The 8708-nt window shown below is 39.9% G+C and overlaps 1 protein-coding gene across 1 annotated transcript in view; it reads left to right on the top strand.

The window, feature by feature from the left end:
• Positions 1-8708, top strand: part of KLHL30 (kelch like family member 30) — a 252902-nt gene that overhangs the window by 81940 nt on the left and 162254 nt on the right. The window contains exon 2 of the mRNA XM_044070094.1: positions 8659-8708. This exon is cut by the window's right edge and continues 797 nt beyond it. The gene's annotated coding sequence lies outside the window, so the exon portion shown is untranslated. The remainder of the gene's footprint in view (positions 1-8658) is intronic.

Here is an 8708-nt window from a genome sequence, read left to right on the forward strand (position 1 = left end):
CTCGTAGATTGTATAGATAGTTCATTTGACTAAGTGGATGTTATTTTTATGTATGTTTTATTTTTGTTTTACATTTGTGGATTGATTATTATATACATTTTTATTTTAAGTATGTGTAGGTTTTTAATGATGTGTATAACTTTAACTGATTCAATTGATGTCTGGTATATAAGGAAGGGGGTGTGTTGAGTTTTTTGATCTGATGAAGTGATTTGTGACACTATCGTGAAAGCTCTTATCCTGTAATAAATATTTAGGTCTTCAAGTGACATCCTTCGTGTTACTGGTGTCTTCTGTGTTTCTTTGGCTTTACTAATATAAGGACCATAGTTTTATCTCTGGTATTTTATATATAAAATGTCTAAATCATTTCATAAGTTGTTTATACAAGAAGAATCTGTTGGATTATTGGTATTTTCAAATATATATTATTTTCACAGCCACTTCATATTATTATTCATGAGTTGCATATGTTTTTTAGTGATATTTGTTTCTTTATTTAACCAGAACTGTTTCTTGTATTTTTCCCAATTGGATGAATAATCAGAATTTAACAATAAAGCTACTATTTAGTAACTGGAGTTTTAATATAAGTCTCTGCATCAGGAAATATTACTCCACCATCTTTCCATTCTCTTAAAGCATATCACAAAGCTATTCTATGTTTGCTGTGGTGCCATAAGAACTTCAAACAAATGTTGTTAAATTGCTTAATGCATCCTTTAGAAACAACTAAATAAGTCAATGCAAAATGTATAGTATCTTGGGTAAAGTAAGCAGTTTGATTAAAACTAACCTGTTTTTCATAGAAAAGAATAGCGTATTCCAATTAATTTTTCTTATTTTAATATTGTCTAAAATAGTTTTACAATTTGTTGCTTTTATTTATTTACTTACTATTACATGAAAGAGTAACTCTTAAACATTTAATATTTTGCTATCCCATTTAAACTCACTATTAGTTTTCCTAAAATAAGTTTACTCACTGTTAATTAATAAAGTGCTACTTTTATTCTGACTGAACTTTAGACCTGGGGTAAATTCTAAATATTTTAATGATTTTTTAAAATTTATTAGTGAAAAATCAATGTTACTTATTATAAACAATTTGTTATCAACAAATAATTTTGAAAGTATACTGCTTATTTAGTTTAGATCATACTATATTGAATATTTGTGTAACTGGACAAAGGCTCAATAGCCATAGCAAATAATAAAGTAGACAAGTGACAACTTTATTTTGTGCCCTTGCTTATCTTGATTGGGTTTAGTTTAACATGAGCCGAGTGGAGGAGGGGCATTGACTATAACTCTGATCTGAGATATATAACAATAAGTATCCTGTTTTTTTTTTTTTTTGCTTATTTTTACTAGTTATTGTTTCTAGCAATTTATATATAGCACTTTTTATTGTCTGTTGCATACTTTTTACTGTATTATATTGCTATTAATTAATCTGCACAGTTAAACTAAAATTGTCTGCCTTACTGGGCCTGATAAATAAGGCTTTTACTGTCACACTGTTTGTAAAACTTTTTAGCTAGTTTCACTGTGTGAAAGGTATTAACAGGAAGTTTTCTCTACTTGTTAAGCACCTATTTGTTTGTTCTGATTTCCTGCCACTGCGTGTATCATATAACTGATTTGTTTGCAGTTAAAAGCATTCTGTAGAGTCTCCTTGTTCCTTTATCTGTTTAAAGCTTTCATTTTGCGGCTGACTGTTCTTCTGCTGTGATAAACATTTCTGTAGTGTTTACTGTCTAAAAGAGTGTAGGCTAGTAGCTCTAGTATTATTTCCCATCCTCCCTCCCTGTTAGTGTCTTGCTGTTATACTTGGTGGCTTTGCAGTTGCCCGCCTCTACTGTAAATTTGATCTGGGACACTCCTCCCAGTCTAGTGTCATTAGCTCATTCTACCTAATACAGAGAGAACATTTGAGCAGGCCAACCCACTTAGTTTCCTAACCTTGAGTTATCTTCTGCTTCTTCTCTCTCCCTTTCCTTTACAAAAAAAACTTTGTTAGAATCTCCATGTGTTCTGCTTAATTGTAACAAAATATTACACTTGTTTTCTGCCTTTCATGTAACTAGTCTTGTCCAGATACAGATTTGCTATATCCAGGAATGTTTGTAAGCTTTTAAGCCCCCAAACCTGTCTATGTTGGAGGGGAGCCTGCTAGCTTATCAGTGGGAGGGGTAAGTACTAGGTAACCTATCTACCACATAAGGAGGGGTTTCTGGCCCGGAAGTTGTAGTTATTGGCCATTTGGGCAGTTTTTCCATCTCTCTCAACTTCCTGATTTAAAAGGCAGCATTTGCACTTGTTCCCCCCCCCCCCTTCCTGTAACTAGTCTAGTTCAGATACAGATTTGCTGTATCCAGGACTGTTTGTAAGCTCCTGAGCCCCCTAAGCCTTTCTGTGTTGGAGGGAAACCTTTTAGCTTATCAGTGGGAGTGGTAAGCACTAGGTAACCTATCTACCACACAAGGAGTGGTTTCTGGCCCAAAAATTGTAATTATTGGCCGTTTGGGCAATTTTTCCATCTCTCTCTCAACTTTCTGATTTAAAAGCCCTCATTTGCACTTGTTTCTTTCCTGTAACTAGTCTAGTTCAAATACAGATTCTTATTTTTAGCACTTGAATTTGCTTATTCGTGCTCAGCACTTGTTCAGAACTTGTTGTAAGCACTAAATAAGCTACGAATTACTACAGCACTCAACCTTCCTCATTACCTTGTGGAAAACAGTTTTTGTACTTACTTTCTTCACTTGCCTAGAGAAAAAACAGCTTTTGTACTCACTTTCCTCACTTGTCTAGAGGAAAATCATTTTTTATTCAGGCATGTCCAAGGGTCAGCTCCCAGTGTTCTCTCCTGTCTATCTGATGAATCTGGGCATCTTGGGGCAATGTAGCAATTGCCTCATGTACATAGACAACCCTCTCCTCCTACCACCCAACACTACAAGCTGTGAGAGATGCACTTATCTAGCCAAACTAGAGGTAAAGCTCTCTCCAACCAAGACTGAACTCGACAGTCAAGAGGAGAAGGTAAACACTTCCACCACAACACACTCATCACATAGTCCCACTAAACCTACACCACCAAAATCCACACATAGAAACACAAAAACATTCACGGAGGCTCTCAATAATAATCTGCTCAAGCAACAGAGACCTCCAAAGCAGAAACGCAAGCAACCTCCACCTCACCAATGCAACTCAAATGACACATAGCCCACAGACTCAGTGTGCCACTCAACCACAGCCTATAAGGCAAAACAACGTACCCAGCACACTAGTCATAGGTGACTCTATAATCAGGTACACTGATGTCCCACTCACTAGGCTAAACAAGGAGAAGGTTACTGTCAGCTGCCTGTCGGGTGGCAGGATTCGCCACATAACCCACACACTCAGGTCACTCCACAACAAGCACAAATATGACTCTGTCATTGTCCATGTAGGTGTGAATGACCTGAGATGTACCACCCTGGACTACATGAAAAGAGACATGGAAGAGCTCCCCGATCTTGTAGCCCAGGCAGGTATGACCCTAGCCCTGAGTAGCATCGTGCCATCACCCAGAATGATACTACAGTACAAGGACAAAATGATTGACTTCAACAATTGGCTAAGCTTCTGGTGTCATTCTAAGGGGATCCAGTATCTGTATGCCTGGTACGACATGGTCAACAGACTACAATGCTTTGCCAGAGATGGCCTGCACCTGTCACCCCTGGGATTCTGGATACTGGCTAAAGCTCTTGCCGCCCCTATAGTGCCTTTTTTAGGCAAGGATCAAATGACAAATTCACCACCATAACAGGAACAGGCAAGCAAAAAAAATCTGGGGGTAATGCTACTCAATGCTAGAAGTCTAAATCTCAAAATGCACTCCCTTGAGGTACTCCTAAAAATAGAGAACATCAATATCTGTGCAGTGACTGAGACCTGATTCAAGGCTCCAGAGAGCACCCCTGCATTACCAGGCTATAACTCATCCCACACTTTTCATCCATCTAACCTGGACCGGAACAACAAATGTGGAGGTGTGTCCATATTCATTAAGGATATCCACACCTCCAGGCTAGTTGCTCAGCATAATGCATCCGAGGGGGTTCCTATCAGAACGATGAAAATGCATTTTATCGAATGCGTTTTCGTTGACACACATAGGGCAAACAGGCAAAACAGCGAAGCGGCTGTTCAGCGAATTCTTTCCCTGGGAAAGAAGTTGCTTGACAGCGTCATTGCTTTGCCATGTTCTGAAGTGTAGTGTGGTCCATTGTCCGGTATACCTCCCGGGCATGATTGGGCAACAGTTACTGACCTTAGGGTTAGAGTGCAGGTTAAGGCAAGTGCATATGTATGAAAGTGTTTACTGTTTTTTATTTTGCGTTAGATGTATGGTTGAGTTACGTGTGTATATGTTTTCAGCTATTTACTTTTGTTTTGGAAGGTAGAATTAGGGTTAAGGTAAGTGTGTATGTGTTTGGAACTGTTTAGGTAAATGTGCTAGAGTTACTGTCCTTAGGGTTAGGTTGTGGGTTAAGGTAAGTGCATATGTTTTAAAATGTTTACTGTTTTTTTTTTCGTTAGATGTATGGTTTGGTTATGTGCATATGTGTATTTAGTTGTTTACTGTTTTTTGGGGGGGTATAATTAGGGTTAGGGTATGTGTTTGGAAGTGTTTAATGTTTTTTTTGGGGGGGTTGAAACAGCGAAAGAAATCACTGTTCTGTGGTTTTGACATTTTCAGCTTTTGCTGAATATGTGTCGATGAATCACCGTTCGCTCTTTTCAGCGTTCGGTGTTTTAATATGAACCCCATCCGAGGTTATCCAAGTGCAACTAACTCTGGGCAAAACTGCAATCCAAATTGTAGCTTGCTACAGATCCCCCACCATGCCCCAGGATCCCCATTCCTCTTTTCTTGATATACTGGAAAATATTAGGGTTCAACCAAACACCCTAATAATGGGCAATTTCAACTACCCCACCATTAACTGGGAAAACTACTCATGTACCAATTCCTTTGCTCAATGCTTTTGGGAATTCATAAATTCCAATGCCCTGGATCAACTTATCCACATCCCCACCAGGGGCAACAATATCCTAGACCTAGTCATTACCAGCATGAGTGACCGGTATTCCACACCTGAAGTCAACTCCTCGTTGGTCATATCCGACCATAAGCTAATCACCCTAGATATCCACATCCCGCCCCACCCCCCATTAAGACAACCATGGTAAAACATTTCTTCAAAGCCAACTTCATACTTCTTAAGGCAGAAGTGGTGAACTTCATGACACCCATGCAGATGGACAATGCAGTTACAACTGCTGAATCCTACACATATGCACTCTATAAGCATTTGCACGAGTGCATGGATCGTGCTATCCCAAACAGAACCAAGATGCTATCCTCCAAAAAAAGGAAGCCAATCTGGTGGTCCTCTGCCATAAACAAACTCTATAACAGAAGGAAGAAACTGTTGCAAAAGAGAGTAAAATCCATGAGTGGAGGAGCTCCTTGGTCAGCTTCAGTAAGAAGCTGAGATCCCTTATAAGATCCTCCAAACCTAGCTATGAAAACAAAATTGCCACTGATTCTAGGGACAACCACAAAGCATTCTATAGCAATGTCAAGAATCTCAATGGCAATACCCAGATCTGCTCTGAGTTACAGCACAAAGGCATGAAAATTACAGAACAAACTGATATTGCCAACATCCTGCCAGATAGGTTCAGTGCTAACTTTACCCCTCTCTCACCCCCTAAAGGGCCCATATCTATACAGGAAGAATGCAGAGTCCCTGTAATCACAACTAAGCAGGTAAAAGCTGCACTCTCTAAAGCCAAAACCACAGCATCCATGGGACCGGACAACATCCCAGGCTGCGTTTTACACGAACTTCAGAACGAACTGGCTCCCCAGTTAAGCACCATGTTCAATAATAGCCTCACATCAGGCTTTGTGCCCACTGAATGGCGCACAGCAACATTTATCCCACTCCACAAAGGGGGAGCCACCACTGATCCCGGGAACTATTGACCTATTAGCCTGACGAGCCTGGTCTGCAATGCCATGGAACGTATCATCATGGAACTCATAAACAAAGACATTGGTAACCTCCAAACTCTGGATCCCACCCAGTTCGGGTTTCTGAAAGGCAGATCATGCCTCCTGAACCTGATCGACTTCTTTGAGGCAATCACCAAAGCTGTAGATGAGGGTAAGGTGGTTCACACAGCCTATCTTGACCTCACCAAGGCTTTCGACACCATCCCGCATTCTGGAATTATAGCTAAACTCACTAAACTAGGTATAAATCCCTACGTCACAAGGTGGGTTGCCAACTGGCTCACTGACAGAACCCACACTGTGAAAGTTGCAGACTCCAAATCTGACCTCAAAGCAGTGACAAGTGGACTACCACAGGGTTCCGTCCTGGGACCTCTCCTGTTTGGTTTCTACTTCTCTGAAGTACAGGCTTACACAGAAGGCCACTGGCTAACGAAGTTCGCAGATGACTGCGAACTAGGAGACATAGTCAAGTCCCCAAATGATGTGGACATCCTACAGAAGGGCCTCACTGAGACAGATGCCTGGTGTCAGAGCCATGGCCTCAAGCTCAATGCCAAAAAGTGCAGTGTCATCCCCTTTGGTAAAAAATCTGTACCCATGAACTACCACATAGACAGCAATCTACTTAACACCGAATGCGTGATGAGACCTTGAGACCCAGGTGGACACTAGTCTCTCCTTTGATAGTCACATCGCCACAGTAGTCAGGAAGTCCTTCTATGTGGCACACCTCATCATAAAAGGGTTCTCATCCAGGAAAGAAGAGGTCATTGTTCCCCTATACTCGACACTCATTAGACCCATTATAGAGTACAATGCCACTTTTGGAATGTACCTCACAAGACATCTGCAACAGCTGGAAAGGCCACAGAAGTACCTCACAGAGAGGATTACTGGCCTCAAACAAATGCCCTACACTGACCGCCTCAAAAATCTCCAGCTTTACTCCATAACATATCGCCTACTCCGAGGTGATCTCTGCCTAGCATATAAAGCTATGTCAAACCCAGAGCTGTTGGACATGCTACACCTAAAGAAATCCCTATCCCTCTGAGCTACATGCTCTAGGGACCTAAACCTTGTCACCACACAATAAACAGGACATGCTGGAGGGATAGATTCCTGTCTCAGAGACTTCCCATACTCTGGAACAGGCTACCCATCAATGTCAAGCAAAGTTCTTCATTTGCACTCTTCTAGAAAAATCTTGATGAGTGGATGGGAAATAGGAAATACACCCCGGGGATCACTTCTGTGTCTCTGCTCGACAGTGGCACAGGAAAATAACTTTCTTGGGTGGCGGAAGCCAGATAACCTTGTTGGCTAGTCTTACGTAGGCCCTTGGGCCGATAGCCTAGTACTTATCTATGAACCTATGAAGCTATGAACCTATGAATTGTAAGTTGTATTTTTGCACTGGAGCTTTTCTCCCAGGGCCTGCACTGAAAAAGGGTCTTTTAGGCTCAATCGGACTAACCTGGTAAACAAATGCCAATAAATACATATATAATTGTAAGAAAGGATTCTAGTGCCAATGCTAGATTAAAAAAATATCCAAAAGCACGAGTTTATTAATTTTCTTTAAGCAACTGCAGAAGTTATGGAGCTATATCTCAATAGCTTAATGTTATATAAGGTAAATTTTGATTTCATTATTAAGAGAGAAGTATTTCTTCTGCCATTGATCAAGTTCACAGAACTGATCTAATAAACACAGTAGATGCCTGAGAAAATGTCTGGAGGAATACCATAAGGACATTTATTTGGTGTAGACATTCAGGTTTATAGCCATGACAAAGGTTTTGTGATTTACCTGATGCAGGATAAGGGCAAATAGAGGAAAACTATAATTTGTATTTCTATACTTTTTGCTGTTTAAGTCAAAGCCCCAATATTCAAAATGTTGCACTGCTGGTTCACTTACTATATTTCACTTGGTTTGATTTCTGACGTCTTTGAATATAGCAGTTATTTTAAACTCAGCTGTGAAGAAACCAAGTCACTACAGTAGAATCCATAGTACTGTGATAGATGTGGGAGAAGACCAGAGCTCTTTGGTGAAAACCCACGTTAACACAAGCAGAACACAGAAACTGCACATGGAAGACACCCGAGTTGGGAACCAACCAGGAGAATCATGTGATGTCAGGCAGCAAATCTAGTCTCTGCATTAATGTGTGTTAAGCACGACAGGCAGATGTATAACAGGTATCTTTCCTTAGATATGGTTAGATATACTCCCCTACAAAAAAAAAAAAATCACCAAACTGTACAGATGAACTGAATTTGCCTGTCAAACAACATAATTGAAGGCTCTGTTATAAACTACTGTGACTAACAAATGATACAATTACTAAGAAAGAATGCTTATGAACACTTAGCTATAAAATTCTTATGAAAATGTTATTTGAATATACTTGACTGTGTAAAAGTGATGTCTGATTCTGAGTTTCTGTTTCACTGAGTTCTGTGGACCATGAGTCGGAATTGTATCTGCTGAGATTAACAATCTGTCTATGTTTTCTTTTCTTTTCTCTTTCTTTCTTTCTTTCTCTTTTTTTTTTGGCTAGAAATATGCTGTGCTTTGACTCCATTTGAAATCTAGCAATATTTCTGGAAA

The sequence above is a fragment of the Protopterus annectens genome, chromosome 4.part1 (genome assembly GCF_019279795.1).
Source record: "Protopterus annectens isolate FY-2018-M chromosome 4.part1, PAN1.0, whole genome shotgun sequence".
NCBI classification, from domain to species: domain Eukaryota; kingdom Metazoa; phylum Chordata; order Ceratodontiformes; family Protopteridae; genus Protopterus; species Protopterus annectens.